Genomic DNA, 19482 nt, shown 5'->3' on the forward strand with positions numbered 1-19482 from the left:
TCATAGCTGGGAACTTCTGGTTTAAGGTTTATAGTGCCTGCATATTTGAACTGTATCTTACTGACATTGGTACACCTTGTTTGCTGTAGCATACACTACATCCAAGCCTCCTGAATCTAGCTTTGTTTATATGCTTGTTATTTGTTAGCTTGTTATTTCACTGGTATGCTACTTCCACATAATACACAGCTTCTCAGCACTTCTGTGAATCACTCCTGATATCTGCATTGCTTACTGTACGTATTTCCTTGTTACGCTTGACAGCAAGTGACTGCTTGTCGTTTTTGCATTTACTTAATTGTAACACATTGCACTTAAGTTACCTGGCACTTGCTCACTGAAGCTATTATATCAGTCAGCAGTAGTAAGTAATATCAGTACACCCTCACTCCCCACTGGACCTTGTTTTCAATTATTATGGAATTCACAATAGTATTCTAGCATGTCCAGAGGTCAGTTGTCAATCTCCTCTCCAGTCCAGCTGGTGAGTGTGGTAATCCAGAGGCAATGTTATAACAGCCACATGTACACAGACAACCCCCTCCTCCTAACAACAAATTCAAACACGTGAGTGATGCAACCATATGCCAAACTGGAGGCTAGGCTCTCTCTACTCAATACTGCCATAACCAGTCAGGTGGAGAAGGAAACCACACTCACTACAATTCCAGTCTCACATAGACCTACCACGACAGCAAAACAAACACATAATCACACAAAAACATACTCGGAGGCTCAGAATAAAGATCTGCCTAAGCAGCAGAGACCTCCAAAGCAGACACCCAAGCAACCACTACCACAAACACGTGCAACACATATCTCACAAAGCCAATGTGCTGAACACTCACAGCCCTTAACAGTAAACAACACACCTCATACACTTGTAATAGGTGCCTCTATCATCAGGCACTCTGACGTCACGTTCACCAGGCTTAACTAGGAGAGGGTCACAGTGTGCAGCCTGTCGGGCACTACGACCCGCCACATAACACAAACACTCAAGTAACTCCAAGGCAAGAACAAGTATGACTCACTCATTGTCCATGCTGGTGTGAATGACCTGACACATACCTCCCTGGACTACATGACATGAGACAGAAAGGAGCTCTCTGAGCATGTAGCCCAAGACAGTATGACCCTGACCTTGAGTAGCATCTTACCCTCACCAAGAATGATGCCACAATATCAAGGCAAGATGATCACTTTCAACAATTGACTGAAGTACTGGTGTCATTCACAGGTGAGCCAATGCCTGTCAGCTTGGGATGATATGTTGTACAAGCCACGATGCTTTGCTAGGGACAGCTTGCACCTGTCACCCCTGGGCTTTTGGATTTTGGCAAAGGCTCTTGCTACACCCATAGTGCCTTTATTAGGCAAGGCTCATAAGGCAAACCCACATCCATACGTATCACAAAGGATGAGGAACTAAGAGTAATGCTACTCAACACCAGAAGTCTAGACCTCAAGATACACGCACTCAAAACTCTACTTAGCATTATGGACATCGATATCTGTGCAGTAACAAAAACCATTCTTGTCGGCCCCAACACTTGGACCAAACAACAAAAGGAGGGGGAGTATCAATAAGCCATTGAGTACAGAAGAAGTAATTGGGGACCTGGGGAACAAACTTGATAGCAATCTGTCATTTGTCAACCACATGGCCAAAGTGGATTGAAAGACATGTTATATAGCCCAGCTAATCATGAAGGGATTCACATGTAGAGCAGGGGAGGTCATTGTGCCTCTTTACTCATCCATCATCAGGCCTATAATTGAGTACAATGCCCCTTTTGGGATGTACCTAACCAGACACCTACAGCAACTGGAAAAACCCCAACAGTACCTCATCAAGAGGATCAAAGGGCTCAAACAGATGCCATATGCTGCCCAGTTAAAGAAAATCCAGCTGGACTCAGTGGCATACTGCCTGTTCAGAGGCAATCTGTGCTGCCATATACAGCCATGTCCAACCCAGAAGTAATGGACATGCTGCACCTCAGGAAATCAAACTCCCATACAGCCACACGCTCAGGAGACCTGAACCTTAGCACTGACATAAATAGGACATGCTGGAGGGACATATTCCTAACCCAGAAGCTCCCTTCACTCTGTAATGAACTCACAGTACAGGTTAGGCAGAGTCCCTCATTGACTCTCTTCCATAGGAATCTGGATGAGTGGATGGAGATCATAGTTGTACCCTGGGTATCACTTCTATGTCACTGTTAGACAGAGGCACAGTATACTAACCTCAGAAAAGGGCATAGCAACATAAATTTTAATTGGGTGGCAAAAGACAAACACATTCTACTAGGCGTATCAATGCCCTAGGGCAAATAGCCTAGTATGAACCTATGAACCTATGTGTACTGCTATAGTACTTCTGCCATATGTTGCATGTGTGTGTATTGTGGGGGATGCACAGGTAATGGCCAGATATTTCTGCACAGGCAACAAGTCTGAAACACTCTGGGTGTTCATCCCTACATACTGTATGTGTGTTGCCATCCAACCCTGTGATGTGGACACACATTACTCAGCCTGGATATACATATCCCAACAACACCACAAGCACAGTACACTACCTTGCTATGTATGTATGTAATTACACAGATTTTCACTAGTTAGGACTGTGATGCTATCCATGCAGCCCACTGGGCCAGTGGAAGCCACAACACACACTGCTGGCCCCTTTGCAAAAGCTTACCACAGACATCCCACATAGTGCATGTAATGTGCACACACATATCTAACCCAGACCGTATGCACACCACTTATTTATCCTGTCCAGTGGACTACAGATACAGGCACATTGTATAACAATAGCAGGAGGCTACTGCAGCACAGGGCAGATTCACATGAAGGCAAGGCATCTGTGGTCAGCAGTGGTAAGATTCTTCACATTCACCAAATGCACAGATATTGGCAACATTGTTGCAGACAGTTTAGGTGCAGTTATCCCCCCCCCCCCCATTCTCCTACACAAGTGGAATTAGTTATTACAGATGACTGTAACCTCCCTATCATCTCACATGTCCAGGTGAGGGCCACCCTCAACATTGCAGAACACACAGCATCACTGTTACAAAATGGTATCCCTGGATGTGTGATACGTTCACCCCTAGAGGACATAGCACCACATTACAGACTGATATTAAACCCTGGCCATACTACAGGATATGTACCTGAACAGTGCCATACATACGCAGTGGTCCCACACCAATGAGGAGGAACCTCTACTGACCCTGGGAACTACTGCATCATATGCATAACTGGCCTTGTGTTCTAAGCTATGGAAGTTTTAAGTATGGACGACATGTACAGCAATATTACATATGTATATATATCAGGACTATGTACACACAACCATTCTCATGGACATACCTATAGATAGTGAACTATGATACATTTGGAGGTTTCACAGTAAACACAGTATTAACCTGCTACTTTGCATTACCTGTGTTTGTGTCAGCTGTTGCTGTGTCAGTGGTGCTACTTGCTGTTTGCTGCTGCTGCTGCTGGTTTTGTTGCTGGCTGTCTTTATTTCTTTTTTTTTCTCTCTCTGTCTCTCTCTCTCTTTCTCTATCGATTTTGTGCAATGAATGTATTGCATGTGTGGAGTGTGAGTACTGGATGCTTTTGTAGGTATCTGCATAGGTCCATGTGATGGCCTCTGCACCAATTGTAAGGCAGCATTTGCTAATTGCATGCAGCCAGTTCTGTACTGATTGCATGTCTCACTGTGATTTCAGGACAGTGCTATAAAAGGGTATGTGAGATAGGCGTTGCCCTTTCAGATTGTAAGGGCGTGGACCATGCTGGTATGCTGTCGACAGTGTTCTCTGAGTGTGAAGGTTAGTACGTCTCTCATGCTTCATGCTGTGTTGTAAATTCAGGTTGCTGCATTTCTCTCACCTGTTCCCTGTAGTGAGTGTGTATGCATACTGACACCTACAACTATATTTCATATGTATTGATATATATATATATATATATATATATATATATATATATATATATATGTGTGTGTGTGTGTGTGTGTGTGTGTACATATACATACTTTCATATATGTACATTAGCTGACATTATTGGGTACAAGCTAACAATTAGCAGGGCTGTTTCTGTTAACACTAAACTAGTATGGGAATCCAGTAATTGGGACAGTAAAAGTCTGCCTGACATGCTTTGGGTAGTACACATCCTATATTGCCTTTATCTTCATTCCTACTATCACATGTTCTACTTATTTTAGCACTATATTCCTGTATGAGAGTCATGGCTTACTGGTAGGTCATACAGACTAGTGTTACAATGGTCTTGTGGTAGGGCCTACTAGTATGCTTATATTTTGCTTTCAAATTGAGTACAGGGCCTATCAATCAAAGTGCTGAAGCCACCTTTAAGCAGTTAAAAGGGTTAGTAAGTCTCACAGGAGTCAGGCTGTGTTGCAGATTCTGGTTGCTGCATTTATCTTCACTGTTTCTTGTAGTGAGTGTGTATGAATACTGACACCTACCACTATATTTCATATGTATTAATATATATATATATATATATATATATATATATATATATATATATATATATATATGTATGTGTACATATACATACCTTCATATATGTACATTACCTTACATTATTAAGTACAAGCTAACAATTAGCAGGGCTGTTTCTGTTAACACTAAACTAGTATGGGAATCCAGTAATTCAGGCATTAAAAATCTACCTGACATGCTTTGGGTAGTACACATCCTATATTGCCTTTATATTGATTCCTACTATTACATGTTATATTTATTTTAGCACTATATTCTTGCATGAGAGTCATGGCTTAGTGGTAGGTCATACAGACTAGTATTACAGAGGTACTGGATTTGAGACTGACAGTGGGAATTTATTTTTCTTTCGAAATGAGTACAGGACCTGTCAATCAAAAGTGCCAAAGGCACTTTTAAGCACTTAAAACCAGGTCTGCTTCGTTTAGCTGAGCTCACATGCGCACTGGCGTTTAGCTCCACGCACACAAGCGCACACCCGCGCTATTTTCTTTGAAAGAAAAGAAAAAGGGGTGACAGGAAAGTGGTGAAAAAGGGGTCACAAAGAGGGTAAAACAGTAGGGAAACAAGCTTGGAATTTGCAGGAAGGATGTAGGTGAGGCCCATAGCTGCCCATGTTTTTCTCAGCAACAGCTGTGCATTTGTATGCAATTTGGTGTGACATTTGGAACCTTCCACCCCTGAGAGAGGTGTCCGAACAACATTAATACCTGTTGTACAGCCAATTGTAATTAACAGTTTCGATGTCCAGCGGACATGTGTGCAACATGGACAGCTATGTATGGGGCATAATTTTTTTGTGGGTACAGAGTGCCCTTTTTTTTTTTTTATCAGGTGAGAGTGGTATGTCAGGTGAGGTAGTTGGTATAGCTGGGGAGGTAGGTTGGGTAGGTTAACAGACAAGACAGACAAGATGCATACAGGGGCGGTGTATGACACATGTGGGGGGGTTACACAATTGACGGGGACGGAGGTTGGGATATCCAGGGCACATGAGCCCACAGATGGCAACAGTGGAACTGATATCTCCACCCATAGGCAGTTGCCACTGTTCCTTCACAGCCCAGGACGGGGCTGTGCTGGGGGCTGTGCAGGCGGGACAACGGGCATGCCCGTAAGCTGTGCCACCCGGGCCTCGAGCTGGCGTAGGGGCCCAAGAACAGAGTCTTGGATCTCCCTTCGCACTACAGATCGGACACCTTGGAGGGTTAGTGGACGAGCTCCTCCGGCCACGCTTGCTGAGGGGGGATGGGCCCCATCCCCTGCAGCGCTTCCACCTGAAGGTGGCACAGGGCCACCGGAGGAGGGTCCAGCCTGGGCACTAGTGCCAGGTGCAGTCGCCAGCTGAGGTGGGAGAAGTGGGTCCGCTGGGACCTGCCTTCCCAAGCATTCTAGGTTTGTGAGTATGTTATGTTAGTTTGGGTTAGTGGCATATTATTCCATTCAAATTAGTTGTAACAGCATGCATTGGTATTCCCATTAAACAAACACCCAGATATTAACACCATTGAACAACGGGCATATCAATATCACATGCATTATTTGAACGGAAATACACAATCAAACAACATGCAGGGTTGATTAATGGCAACAGGCCATCAGGTTTGCAGGTATGAACAGGGCACATGCAACAACAGACATGCATATATTTTTGAAACAGGACAAATGTCCATGGTTAATGAGATTTCACATACCAATATTTAGTGGGTTTTTTAATTTGCAATTATAGGGTGGGGTGGAGAAAGAAAATTATGACACATTCATAAATTATACATTGATATACATTTGTAATAGGAACACAATTAACTTGTGGGTGATAGTTTCAAAATGATTTTTAATTGACTGTCATGCTAGACCTGTTACAGATACATCACTATCCTAGTTATTTTGAATTTGATCAGATACATCATCCTGCTACACTTTGATGACAGAGCAGGGGACAACTATGGATGTTTAGTATGTCAGACAATCATTCATTCTATCTGCAAATTGTTGACTGTCATCACCATATACAGATTTTGGCCTGAACATTCAAAATTCAGACACACTGACATCAGTTTGGGATGTTAAGTTTTAATTCCCACATGCATTTAGTTCTGTAGAACCACACTGACGCCTATATATTCAGGAGTTATTACTACTTTATTCATTGATACATGACCCTTTCTGTCACTCTCACACATCCTGCAATTTCACAGTTCAGGTTGGTACTTCTAGGCTTTATTCACATATTAGACCTGTGGTGATTCCAACACTTTCCAGCAGCCTCACTTCTGTCATGATTCAGCATTTCAACAGGGGATATATCTCACATGTGATTACCTCAGATTCTGAAGCTGTACTCTTGAGACTACTGCAGGTTATACTACATTTAATTAATGGTGGGACATCTGTATTACAGCACTATTTATTTCTATCAATTATATTTCCAGTTACACTTGCATACTGATGAACTTGTTGCAGCCATACCTGCAGACTTTCACTTGTTGCTTGCACATTATATTACTTTTAATCAATACACTGCAGTGCTCTGCTACATGCTACACTATAATATTTATTTACAAGTACTAGGTGGGGTTACTAACCTGCATGGTGGCGCAGCCACACCGGCCTGCGGTCATATGCCCGTCGATTCATAGAGCAGACACCTGCAGCTGTAATACAAAACGAGTAATATTGGACTACACATCTCCATGGTATCAGCTAGTTGAATTCCTTACATACATAAGTAAAATGTAACTTACTCAGTAGTGGGGCGTTGGGCATATCCCGGGCCTCCTGGATCCATTGGGTCAACTGGTCTTGTTTACATCGCTTCAGGTCCGCATGGTGGTGATGGACCTGCTCACCAGTACGTGGAATCCTAGTAGCACTAGTGAGATCATGAGCCAACTGGTCCCATGCCTCCGCCCTGTATGCTCCCCATGAGACCTGGCCTTGCATGAGTTGGGCCTCATGATGGTGAACTAGGAGCCAGACCATGTATCTGGACTCCTCAACGCCCCACCGCTGTGCTCGAAAGCAATGTCCCTCCCCTACTCCACTCATTCTGCCTGCAGGTCTATTCTACAATCGTTTCTGCTGTGTATTCCCACCTATGAGGCTTATATATGCCGATTTTCCCACACATTTCTATGATTGGCCATTTTGGAATTGTATCTACTTCACAGAAACTGCTTTATCATGCTCCATTCTGGATTATATCCTATATATATGCTATTTCTGCATTTCTAAGTACTGCTGTCATGGCTTAGTGGTTTAGTACCTTGACTCTAGTGCATGGTATCCTGGGTTCAAATCTGACCACTGATTTTTAATTTTCATGACTGCCTAGAAATGAGTTGAGGACCTGTCAATCAAACATGCCAAAAGCACTTTTAAGCACTTAAAACCAGGTCTGCGCTCGTTTGCACGGAGCTCATGCATGCGCACCGGCGGTTAGCTTGTGGGTGCAGCACGCACCTCTGCGCAAACGGTGTGCACTGGGATAAACCTTAATTGGCTAGTAACACACATGTTCAGCTAAGCACAGCTAGTTGCACACAGTTTGAGCCTGTTAAACCGGTGCTTAGCTACGGGCAAGCAATTTGCAGCCTTTGAAACACTACTCAGCTACGGGCACTCTGTCTCACAGCAGCTTAGCTATCACTACATTTCTAAATAATTTTTTTATTGTATTACTTGAAATATATGCTCCATTTCATTCCATTTTAAAAAAGGAAATACTTTTACATTTGTACAGTACTGTCAGGGGCCTTTTTAATGCTTATTTACAAAAACAAAAAGGTTGTTGTGTGGGCTCGAACCTTGCCTGCCTGCTCTTAAGCCAACAACTCTACCGCTATGCTATTACTTCTTAGCTTACTTTGCATATTTAGTTCTTATATCCTTTTCCACTGATTGCTAACTGCAGTTGCGCTAGTAGCACACCCGCGCACACAGTAGCAAACATTTACGGGGTTTAAAAAAAATAAAACAGTTTTTATTTTCATTTTATAACATCTGTTCACTTTTTACATTGCTGGTCTGTGGGGTCATGTGTTGTGTAGTGTGTTTATTTACATTTCCATGGCCTCTCTCGTGGCTGTTTACTTTCAGCCATTCTAGACTTCCAGGGGCGTGTCCGCTTGCAGGGCTTAGCCTATGGACATGCCCCCTACTATCTTACACGGACCGTATAAGAGTTACGGTGTGATTCAGCATGCCTCATGCACCTCATGCATATGCATGACATGCTGACATCACACCATTTAACTGCAGCCTCCGTGTAAGAGTTATAACTCTTACACGGAGGCTTCCTGAATCCTGCCCAATGTTATTTAAATTGTAAATCTATGATACTCATTACAAGTGTAATACGGAGAGAGCCTCATCATTTATATAGTGACATTTTCATGTTGATTATAACCAGAGTGGGATATGAAGTCACTGACTACAGATGTGCCACATCTGCTGCCAGTGCACACTACCAATCTCTATTATGGTGACTACAGTGACAATGACACCTTGGAAAAAACAATAGTGTCATACTGTGAGAAGACAGAACTTGCAGCATCTGTAGCTTCAGTTTTGCCAGCTTATTTTTATGTGGTATTTGCATTAAGCATGTGTGGAAATGTCTTAATTCATTTTATAATGCTAGCATTTGAGAAGATGAAGAAAGTAACAAATATATTTATTTTAAACTTGATTATTTCTGACTTGATTTTTACAACCACTCTGCCTTTTTGGGCTGTGTACTACTCCTCAGAATGAATGTTTGGAAACTGCATGTGCAAGCTAGTCAATGGACTCTACTTCATTGGTATATACAGTTGTTCCATGTTTCTGGTACTGATGACTGCTGATTGTTATCTGTTTCGGGTTCACTTTTCTAGATCTGCTCTTAAGTTTCGGACGGCCTTGTATGCTGCTTCAGCAAGTGCTGTTGCTTGGATTGTCAGCATTTTAGGAGCAGTTCCAGAGTTCATTCTCACAGGTACAATTGACAATGGAGCTATCATTCTCTGTGAAGAAATCAGAGATGATGAACCTTTTACAGCAACCTGGAGAACTGCAGGGATACTGATTCAAACGACTGTGTTCTTCTTGATTCCACTTGTTATTGTGATTTATTGCTACATCAGAATTGTGATTCAGATACTAAGAAGAAGCAGAATCATCTAGAGATACAAAGTGTTAAGAATGATACTTGTTATAGTCATAGTTTTCTTTTGCTGCTGGGCTCCATATAATATTTTGTTGTTAATATCTATAACTTCTACTCAGACTTGTGATACCTCCATGGAATATGCATATTATATCTTTCATAATATTATTCATTTCCATTGTTGCATTAACCCTGTTTTTTACACATTTGTAGGTGGAAAATTCAGAAAAGATTTGTTCAGGCTGCTGACATGCTTGCAATTTTATATACATCCTACAAACAAGCAGGCCAGTAGTTTTAGATCCTCAATAAGTAATTTATAGAAGTGAGATGTTTTAATTCATTTTATTATTTAATTTGTTTTTAATTAATGTTTATACATTGTCAGACTATATGTATCTAAACAGCTTAGTGCATTGTACAGTACAATAGATCTTGAATTACAATATTACACAATGCATACATTTGATCTCATCATATAAGCAAATGTTCTGTGAAGCATTTCAGGTTAATTTAGAAGAAATTTTATATGGAAGTTATAGCTTTGTTGAACTTAGTTCTGAAGTATACATGTTTTTGGCAGTGTAATTTTTTCTCAACAGCATGCATTTGTGGTTTGCTAATTTTTATCCCTAGTATAAATTTCAGCATAACCAAATCATAGATATACCCCTGTCTTTTAAAATGAGAGATTACAGAAAATGAAAGCATTGCATGGCAGTCTGCTTTTCTGATGAGGGAGATGAACAAGTCGTGGATTTTGTTTTATTAATAATTCATTTCTAAAGTGCTTATTTGGACTACATGTGAATTATTCCATTTACCTACAACATGAAGTTTCAGTTACTGGTTTCTAACACAACACTGTTAAAATAAAATACTAGCATCTACACAATGAGAATGTGAAATCTCAGTATTACTTTGCATGTGTTATTTCTTCCAGTGTATTTTTATATCGTCACAGAAAGATTCTGATTAAAGACTGATTTGCATTAAATGAAAAAAAGGTTGAGTTATAGCAGTCCTTACTGATTCAATGTATTCATCCCACAGTTTTACAAAATGTGCACTTCTTCACACCTGCATGTTTGCAATTTAAACAGCTGAGCTCATATTTGCAGTGAAGCAAGCAACCACTTTATTATAAACGAAACATGTTTTATCTCTAAGTGTAAACTTTGAATACTTGGTGGGCTTCACACCTTTAGATGAGTCTTACTTGTCAACCAGTGTATACCAACTTGATTAATAGACATAGTAGCAGAATTAGTAAGACAGAAAAAGGAGACTGACAGATCGCAAGATACAGTGCCATGATATAGATACATTTGGAGACATATGTAGAGTGGCCGTGCATGAAAGGCAAACATATTATATAACTAGGAAGGTCAAGGCAGAAAGATAAGCACTAAGGTAGCCATATTCAGAACAGATAAAAGGATGGATGGATAAATGGGAAAACAGATGTAATGATAGACAGATATAATACAGCTGAACAGATAAAAGCTAGCTATGCAGAGGGACAGATAGGCAGGTAGAAAGCCACACCTAGTTGTTATTATGGAAATAGAATGATTATCACAGTGACATTATTATTTCTACTGGACAAACTGCTCCACAACAATGATGTTATGACTAAATGACTCTTGTTTGATGATCATAGTTGTCACATCTTAAACTTAAGCCAATAACTTAAATTAACAGTTAACTTACTTGGCTTTTCTGTAAAAGGTGAGCAAAATTATATGCTTTGTTAAGACTCACAGAATCTAATAATGTGATGATAATAAAATTGCATCCTTCATTAATATGCATTTTTATTACCTTAAGAGAAAATGATGCATGCCATATAGGTTCAAAGAAGATTAATAGCCCAATGGCTTAAGAGGCCTTATAAGCCTACCCTATATAACCTGATTTTACCCAATATATGGCCACTATGGGCAAGAGGATGACATGGATTTGTGACTATGCCTTGAGTATCTTACAGATTGCCCCTGTTCATAAGGGACATAGGCGCTACACTAGATGTGAATTTGCAATTCCCCATCCATTGATCCAAACTGTGTTTAAAGAGGGCCAGGGAAGGGCTCTGTTTAATTTGAATAGGAAGTCTGTTCCAAAGAAGGGGCAATCTCTGAGAAACATATCTGTCTCGCCAGCGTGTTTTGTTTGAGTTGCGAATAGGTTTAGATTCCTCGAACAGATGAACCTCATTTGACTTGTGGATGTGTAGCCGCTCCATCAAGGCTGAATCTGTGAGTGCCTTATAGGTCAGGCAAAGATCATCCCTTAACAGTCAGTAGGAGACAGAGTAAAGGGATAAGGCTTTTAGTCTCTCCACATAGGACATGTTGTTTACACTCTGTATTCTCTTTGTGAAGAACTAATGAGGCCACTCCAGCTGTTGTAAGTGCCTAGTCAAGTACATGTCAAATGGTGCATTGTACTTGATTGTTGGTGTGATAAGGACTGAGTACAGTGGGACTATAATTTCCTTGGATCTGGATGCCATACCTTTACTTATAAGTTGTGCTACATAGAATGACTTCCTCACCACTGTGGACAAATGGCGGTCAAAGTTCAGGCTACTATCTGTATACCTAGATCTCTCACCTCTGAGTCTAGTCTTATGGCTGTGCTATTACTGTTGTAATTTGCAGGGGTATTTGACTTCCCAAAGAATATGACAATGCATTTTTTCACATTTAGTTTTAGACCATGGTTCTAGTACCAATAATTTGTCTGCTCTAGGCCCTGCTGAAGGATATCTACATCAGTGGGGGATTCAATGACTGCCCACAACTTGTAGTCATTGGCAAACTTTGTCATGTAGAGGCCTTCTACACTAGGTTTGACTTCAGAGAAATATCTTCCAAACAAGAGTGGTTCCAGCACTGAGCTCTGTGGCACACCACTAGTAACTGGCTTCTTGCTGGATCTGGATTCACCCACTTTAACCATGTATTCTGTCTGTGAGCCAGATGGCTACCAGTTGCCTGCCCAGTTTTGTGAGTTTATTTATAATACCTGATTAGGGAATTGTGTCAAATGCCTCGGCCAGGTCAAGGTAGGTGATATGTACTGTTTTATCCTCATGCATGGCCTTAGTGACTTACTCAAAGAAATCCACCAGATTCAGTAGGCATGATCTGTCCTTGACAAAGATGAATTGGGTCAGGTCCAGTCATTATTTATCAGGATCTATATCAGTGCATCAAACCATCACTTCAATGGATGGCATTTCATCTTTAATGCTGTTCATCGAATTCCCCTCATGTGGGGGGCTGCACCCCCCCCCCACACACAATTATATATACCAAATCCAAGATTGCACTACAGTGAGGAAAGGGTAAAGTTCCCAATCCTCACTGTATCATGATCTCAGTATGATCAGTTCGACAAATGATATGTTTGATGTAATTGCACTGAAAATGCCATTTGCTGAACTGATTTTTCAATGAACTAATAGGGACCCATTTATCAGGTCCATGATTATCCTTTCCATGGCCTTACATATAAAACTAGTCAAAATTATGAGTCTGTAATTTCCCAGGTTAGTAGATGGTCCCCTTTTATTCAGAAGGATGACTGCTGCTGTCCTCCACTTTACCGGGACAAAGCCACTCCAGAGGCTATAGTTAAATAGAGATCCTAATGGACCTGATAGGTCCTGATTTAAGCTGTTTAAGCTGTGACCTGGTATATCATCAGACCCCCACTGAAGCTATGTTTTTAGCTTTAGTGAGTACAGTGGCAACCTGTTTTTTTGGTGATAACTGGCGGTGGAGTGGTGGAGGGTATTTCTTGGGGGAGAACTGGAAGTGATGGGGAGGTAAAATTTGAGCTGAATTTGTTGGCCAGCAGATTTGATATATCTTCTTGCTGAGTATAGGTGGTGCCATCATCAACTAATTCCACACACTGTTTTATGTTGCCCTTAAGACTGCGGACATAACTATCCACATGAAGGATAGTCCATTCAATATTATGCTAAAATTAAATAATAACTTTCTTTATTCTGAACTAATTGAAATAATGTATTTCTCATCTTTATGAGTCCAGCTTTAGAACAGTTAGTTTTTTTTTTTCTTCAAGACATAGAATGGTCTTGTGCCATACATGTTTAATAATACCAGAATCACTATATTTCCATGGACATTCAGCAAGAGTAATAGAGACAGTGGTGATAGTAAGAGCTCATTACTCTTTGGTAATGTCCATGACACTGTAAACAATGCTGGCATTTTTTTGATCTTAGCCCTCTGATGTTTGTTGCTTATGAAAACATGTTACATTTGTAATACAGATGATAGAAAATTCTGTTTGTCACCCAGGACAGGGAAATATGCATTTGTGAGGTTATATTTTGTAACATTTCATTATTATGTGGTCAGTGATAACTCTGGAAAAATACATCATGATATCAGTATTTTTGGTGTATGTGTCTTCATGAGTATTTGTCTAATAAGATGAAGATCGTTAACACAGTGACCTGTGATATACGTGTAAATGGAGCAATGAAAACATTGGCATTTGATCACATAATGAGAATAACCACAGTGCAATGGTGCAGCAGTAGTGTTGTCACCTCACAGCAAGAGGTTCTCTGGTTTGATTCTCGGCTGGAGTACCTTCTGTGTGGAGTCTGTATGCCCTCCCTGCATTCATGTGTGTTTCCTCTGGGTACTCCAAATTCCTCCCACATTACAAAGACATGCATCTAGAGCATTTCTCCCTGGGCCTCCACTGAAAATTGGCTTTGTTCCAAGTCGGACTTTCCCAGTTAACAAATTTTAAATAAAAAAAAACACTACATGGAGACAAAGCTTAAAAACTGCTAAATAACACATGGCTACTAGATTGCACAGAATTATGCAGTTGTTTTCAAGATGCACAAAAATAGTGATTCTTAGCTCAAGTCAAGCCTTAAACTAGTACGATGAACTACATTTAGACTACCAAGTTTTTCTGAACTAGTAGGCATAAGAAGATAAGTCTATCTTAGAGTTTCAAGCAGTCTATAGCAAAGTTACACTCTTTAGCCCCTTTGCCCTCTTTGAGTGACTGAAGCACGTTGCAACAGTCTGCATTTATTACAACTCCATTCCCATTATATCATTTGTTTGAATTAAGTATATCACAGCATTTAATCACACTCCCTCTCAGCAACTGTACAGTGTTTAAGAGGTTGTGGACTTTGTTGAATTATGGCATGTCCTTGTACCCCACCCCCACACCATATCATGGTGCTTACTTGAGTGGCTCCAGGTAAAGTTCTCAATTTAGTTTAAGTTAAGCAACACTGCTTTGAACTTGGGTATGTATAAAAATCTGACCCAAAAATCAGTGTCAATTTCTGTGTTGTTCTTACTGTAATTTTTGAAATGTTATGATTTTATAATTTTTGTATCTTTTATAATTTCAAGTAATTTCCTGTAACTTGTTATTTGTCTCTGGAGCTTTTCACCCTGCACCTTCTCTGAAAATAGGCTTAGACCCAGTCAAACTTTCCCATTAAACAAATGTTAAATACATAAATAAAATAAAATAAATGTATTTTTTCTTTGTTTTTCTATACCACAGTGTTCATTCTGCTGGGTCAAGTCCTCAGTTTAGTTTTATGTTACTTTGGTGTTTTCTCTTGTTGTTTTAAAGACATTGCAGTGACACTTGTTTGTTCAGTTTTCTCAAGATATAGGGGACACTCATTTTGAAAATCTTTTCCTGGTAGACTAATATAAATAAGTGATAGAATGATGTTTTAGCCTATCAACATCAACAAACTGATATAAAGGAAGACTACCTTCAAGTGGACATCATTTACTGTTTTTAAGAGGAGCACCAGGTACAGGTCTCACTTTAATTTTATTTCTCTTTTGTGTTTTTCATCTTGTCATTTTAAGGACATTGGGGTAACACTTGTTTTGTTTGTTTATTTCAGTGCAATCTCTTATCTTTCTCAGGATGTAGAGAATACTCAATTTATTTATTTTTTCCTGGTGTGCTAGTGGTAACAATAGGTAGAAGAATTATTTGTCCAATCAACAACTACTTACTGGCATAAAGGAAGATTACCTTCAAGCAGAGATGAGAAAAGTGAACATTTGCGTGTAGCATCAACAGGTTGATTGGTATATAATACAGTATGATATTATTCATCAACATCACACAGGCTTGACTTTTAAAGGGGGGCAAGGTATTGTTATAAGCAGCTAATACACAATTCCTGCATCCCTTTTTGTTTCTTTCCATGTAAATAGCTTTGATACCCTACTAGTCAGGCATTTCTAATCTACAGTTATAGTTTATCTGAACGACATCCTTCTGTTGCCATAACAACTGTACATCGTAAAGTGAGTGATACTAGCTTAAACAAAAATATCTGTAGACTAACAAACATTCATCCTTTGTAGTACAATTAGTATTTCAGCAATTTCAATTATTAGACTATTAAAATGTAATCCTTAAATTCATTGTTTATATTTATTAGATACGAGGGAGGATATAGTTTGATATGTTTTTAAATTGTTGGTGTCTGTTATAACCATTGGTATCACTGAAGGTTATTCTTGCTTTTTATTAACCTATAACATGGTATAGAACAGCAGTGGCTCTTTTAGTAGTATGTTAGGAATTAATTGGATCGAGTAGGGTGGTTCCCTGTTTAATGTATTTAAACTTCATTAGATGGGTTGCGATGATGCTCTGAAGAAGTCCCATGATATCTGAGGGACAAAAGCACTTAGTGGATTAATAAACATTTTTTTTTCTTTTACTGATGTTTCTATGACTGTGTTTTCTGACATAACTGTGTTTTGCTTGGCTACTCGGGAATTTGGCTTCTCTGTTTTACCATGAGCCTGGTTGTTATCAGTGTTTTTTACTTTGGTTCATGATCTATATTAATTTTTGATTAGAGAAACAGCCCCTCTGCAGCCCCCTTTGCAACCCCTGCAAAAAATGATTTATACATGCCTTTTCTGTTTGTCGATATTCCATAGTCTTGATGCTTCCAGCTCAATGCTGCGTGTCGACTACTTCTCCAGTTGACAAATTAAAGCAGACCAATTGGGAATATAGAATTTAACAGAGTCATGGATTCAAGCACAGGTATGTGCACTTTGTTGGCCTGACACCAATTGTTCCATGCCCTAGTAAGATGTTATTACATTCATCTGTGCTACCACTGCTTCTGTAACATGCCCTGCTACTTCAGTGGTCTGAAATGTGCCGTTGATATTGACAGGATTTAAATGTCATCCCTAATTTTGTCTCCTCTGTAGCTGTCATGTGCTACATGCTCCTCAATGTTGACTATCCTGCCCAATCTTAACAATAATTTATTTCTTTGGGGTCTTATGCCACTGTTGTGATAACCATTTGTGGGATATCTATCGATAATGGCTACTTAAGTGATCCATTTAAATCTGGGAGGATGTGTGCTTTGTTCTGGGGGACTTGAATCATGACTACTTCACTTAAGTTGCTTCTTACAATGTAAGCATTACATTTATCATGTCGTAGTTATGGTTTCACTTTCTATGAGGTATTTTACTTGCCCTTTTTTATTGCAATCATCATGCACATGTGAGAAATGTCATTGATTGAGTTCTCATGACTCCCTGCATTTTGATATGTGCAGTGTCTTCCATTAACATTGCACCATGGCTGCACAGGTGTGTAAACTGCAGTGCTACACTGACCCACTTCAATACAATCCATCTTCCGTTTTTAAAACACCTTTATGGTATATTATTGGTGAATGTGTCATACTCCATTGTTGTTAGATATGTACATGCTGTTGCATCACGATTCAGGTATAGTAATGTATGCGACATCCATTCTTATGGTTTTCACAGCTTGTTCACTTTGTGCATCATAAAAAGTTATATGCTACTTCTCTTGAGATTTGTGGTTGCCTGCCATATCCTTGAAGAATGAAGTCACTAATGACTGACCTTTTCTGTTTCTGACTTCACAGCCTTCAGAACATGCTTGCTACTACATATCAGTTATTTTATCCACTTTCGCAATGTGGAGGAACACTACTTACAAGGGGTGCCTTTGTCTCCACATTATTTGTATATTTGTCCATTATTTGTGTAATAGAAGGTTGAGACCTGTGTCTCTGTATAATTCAAAATGTCTTAAATATCCATATTATCCTACAACAGTTTTTCATGCTGAACATTTCCATGACTGTTTGTTTATGTGACTTAGACTGCAAATAATGTTAAAAATATCCATGGTTTGAGTTAATGAATTTCTACACCAACATTCTTCATTGTCTCTGTTGCTCAGCTTTGCCTTGCTCGTGTATTCTTGGTTTATCTATCTGAATGCTGTTGAGCACACACACTTGCTTCTGATTATGTGCTTTGTCATGCGCACTTCTTTTTTTTACATTTTTTACATAAATAGGGCCATGTGATTGCTTAGTACAACGTGGCCATGACAGGTGTACTGTGGTCTCCAGATGAGGCTCCTTTTCATGCTATGTTCCTTGGCTGCATTGCTAATTGTCATGTTACTATGATCAATTGTGTTAACTTGGGCATGATATGAACAAGATGTTAATGAATCCCAGAGATCACTTGTAATGCAAACAATCAGCAGCTTTTAAATTTGAGGCAGCATGCGTTGCTTCATCTAAGAGTATGAGGAGTTAAAAACCTCAGCTAATGTCCTTAGCCAGTTTGGTGTTAATTGCTCAGCCTTTCAGTTGAGTAAATAAAATTATCATATAAATGGCAATTTGTGGTACTGGCAGCTGGGCTGCAGCTTCTGCCCCAAAGTAAAAAAAAAAAAAGAAATTTTACTTTTTTTCCTTTTAAAAATAATGGCGAACTTTGACTTTATGCCTTTCTCTTCCTGGAGCAATGGGCTCTGTGCATGCTACTGTGCATGTACAGAGTTCCAAGAACATCCGAATTTTAATTAAAAAAATAAATTGTTTACTCCACATCAGGCTGTTTTCAAAACAGCCTGGCACTACTACTCTAAATGTAGAATAATGAGATTAAGCCTTATTACAGTTCCTCCTATCTTTTGTAAAACTGTAGAAATCTCCCTCAAAAAGCAGCTTAATATGCTACTGTATGAAACAGAAAAGAGACATTTCTATTAACTTGGGCTGCCTCAGGTGGTAGGTTCATAAACAGATTATATTACAGGCCAGTGAAAATGATAAGTTTTTATCAAAGCACATTTTCTACTCCTTGTATATCAGCAAAGCTTTAGTGGTGATTATACTAACTACATAACCTGTAGACTGCACATGGCTTGGCTAGACTAGTGACATAGTTGGGAGTGGCGGGATGACACTTTATGTTACAGGTGGCTATTGGAAGAAGGATCAGGAAACTCTCCCTGAACATGGTTCTAAGTTCTGATTTGGACTAAGAAGCAGTTCCTTTTGCTGGCAGGTAGGCTATCCCATAAGTTTGGACCTAGGAGTGCCAATGTGTATTCTACATTTACTTCAGATTTGGCAGGTCTTTAGAAGATGGGGTCATTGTCTGAGGTGGGGCAATTCAAATGTTGTAGCTGTAGTAGGGAGTTTTCAGGAGAGCTACAGGGAAGTGCAGTTATTTTAGCTTTTATAGGCCATCATAAGAAAATAGAGGACCAAGCTTTCTAAAATTGGGAGTGCATTATCACAACAAAAAGAGGTGTAGTATTTTTATGAGCTGATGGAAGAATAAATCAGTAGATTTAGTTTGAGTTTGCAGATCTGACAGGCGTTTATTGTTGAAATGCAGTAGTAAA

General features: G+C 39.7%; 1 pseudogene; it reads left to right on the forward strand.

The window, feature by feature from the left end:
• Positions 1–8981: 8981 nt before the first annotated feature.
• Positions 8982–10034, forward strand: LOC122796854 (annotated as a pseudogene).
• The last annotated feature ends 9448 nt before the right edge of the window (positions 10035–19482 follow it).

Source organism: Protopterus annectens, chromosome 3.part0 (assembly GCF_019279795.1).
Source record: "Protopterus annectens isolate FY-2018-M chromosome 3.part0, PAN1.0, whole genome shotgun sequence".
Classification (NCBI taxonomy): Eukaryota; Metazoa; Chordata; order Ceratodontiformes; family Protopteridae; genus Protopterus; species Protopterus annectens.